Source organism: Acipenser ruthenus, chromosome 5 (assembly GCF_902713425.1).
Source record: "Acipenser ruthenus chromosome 5, fAciRut3.2 maternal haplotype, whole genome shotgun sequence".
NCBI lineage: Eukaryota > Metazoa > Chordata > Actinopteri > Acipenseriformes > Acipenseridae > Acipenser > Acipenser ruthenus.
The window spans coordinates 41,678,041-41,680,476 of record NC_081193.1 but is presented as its reverse complement, the minus strand read 5'-3'; the positions used below and the strand labels follow the sequence as shown (position 1 = coordinate 41,680,476).

The 2,436-nt window shown below is 34.7% G+C and overlaps 1 pseudogene; it reads left to right on the top strand.

Moving 5' to 3' along the window:
- Nucleotides 1-384: 384 nt before the first annotated feature.
- Nucleotides 385-1,471, top strand: LOC117403164 (costars family protein ABRACL-like; annotated as a pseudogene).
- The last annotated feature ends 965 nt before the right edge of the window (nucleotides 1,472-2,436 follow it).

Genomic DNA, 2,436 nt, shown 5'->3' with positions numbered 1-2,436 from the left:
TAATTGGTCTAATTATTTGATTAATTGAACACTTTTCTCCATGTCTCCAAATGTTTCATAGGTAGTGTTCCTTGAATCAAATGTTTTTTTAAATCATCAACAGTAAAAGACCTTGAAAATATGAAATATGTCCAATTGAACAAATAATTAGATCAATTATGTTAATTGAGATCTTAAGTTGGGCTGAAGTTTGACACCCCTGGATTACATAATTTAACTAGATCCCATCCTGTTTTAAAATGTTTGCTGTGACATGTTTTTTATTTTTATTTATTTATTTATTTATTTACAGAGAATGGATATGCAAGTGGAAAGTATACCATGTAATAACACATTCAAGATTGTATGATGATGCACCTCCTGAATTTCAGATTACCAGAAGAAATGAATGTGCAGCATGAAGTACAGTTATTAGTCGAAGAGATACGATGACTTGGCAGCCCGAGTAAATTCATATTAAGTTAACTCTCAGTAATTAAACTCTCAGTATTAACTATCAGAACTCTCAAATGTGTAATGTTATTTGCTAGCAGTTGTGCATGGAAAATCATGATTGAAACCCTTAGTGGTTCTGTAAAGTTTTACTGAAACATTTTTGCCATTTATAACCCAAATACAGTAAAACCTACATACAGGGTCATACAGTAGTTTACAGAAGTACATGTAATATTGTACCTAAAAACAAAACAAAACCAAAAACTATTTGACACTTTAGAAAACTCTACTAGAGTACATTCAGTAGGACTATCCAGGTAAACCCTGTAACGTACACACGGGGCATGTGCATATGTATACAACATACTTGATTAAAAGATAACTTGGTGCCGGATTGCACAGTCATATTTACATCGATTTTAGGCAGACAAGACTCACAAATCATGCCAAGTTCCAGAATAGATTCAGAATTGCAGGGGGATCAATAAAGATTTGGTCATGACCCAAACGTTTTGATTGTCTGCCTGACTATGGTCTGTATGTCACACTTACATTTATATGTCCCCTAGAACCGCTTCTCCAGTTGTGATGAATAGGACATTCTTTACAACAACTTATTAACAGAATCAGGGAGCATACGGAGGTGCCCTATCTGTCCACATTTACATTTTTACATCTAAAAATGTAATTGTGACGAAATTTGGTTTGCAGTCAGGGGTTACATGTCTGTCTGTATCAAACTTTTACATGCACATATAGGGAGTGTACATCATGGTGATCTTTATATTTACAACCGTGTCAGGGGATGATCATTACTGACATACTTGACTATGTACTCCCTTCTGGTTTAGATGCCGATGGAAAGATCGGCGTGAATTTTGGAGTCTTGTTTAGAGATGGCCGATGTGCAAACCTCTTTGAAGCAATGGTATTAATATTAAAGGGTGCCAAACGCAAGGAGATTATCTCTTTCCAGGGAAAGCTGCTTCTGCAAGGTGTCCATGATGATTTGGATGTTGTACTGCTTCAAGTATAAGGCATTCCATACATAATGTGCTGTGTATTGACTTAATAATATATATGTGGCAGTTTGCATTTTGGTAAAGCAGTATTTAAATGTTTTCTCCTTAATGTCACCTATTTTATACAGTGAAAATGTGTATAATGTTAAACGAGGAAAGTTCACATTTTACATTTATACTGTACAAATATGTATTTAAGTCATATATATTATCTATGAGTATTGTTGTAATAAACCATAACAAATAGATAATCATATGTTACAATGTCACTGTATGAAATTGCACATTTAGTTAATGGGTTAAGCAAAGCACTGTAAGACAATGAGGCCAAGCAAAACCGGTTTATATGTACAAGCTTGGATAATGTTGCATGCATTTTTGTATTATACTGCTTATAGCAGGGATGTATTTTGTGTGGCTCTAACCTCTACAAAATGACACAGAAATATTTTTGAATCATCATGTGAGCCAGTTTATTGAGCATTAATAAATACTGTACACATTGAAGCTGGGAAAAGAACCATTTTCGACATAATAAACATTTGTGAAATTCATTGATATTTTTTACATTGTTAAACCAGATACACGAAGAAAATATCGCACCATGAATATTATCTTTACATACAGTTCAAACTTTTTTTTTTTTGCCGACTTTATTGACCCTCAAAAAAGTAACCTACAGTAGCATCTTGAGTTGTCTATCAACTGCCACAGCAGCCTTACAAAACAAACGTGCTAAACTACTTTAATTAATTTATTAATAGTTAACAATCTTGATAATAATAAACTGCCTCACTGTAAGGTCGTTCTTGTTTCTTGGGGTTCCCCTGCCAGTCCTATTTATAACGTTCAGTCAATGTGCGGAGGGAGGAGTTGCGTTTCGTCACTGAGACTGGAAGAAAACAGCGTCTGCAGTCGGGTTTCTGGCTGGGTTCCGAATCGGAGTCAAAACAAGAGACACGCCTTCTTCATGGTATGT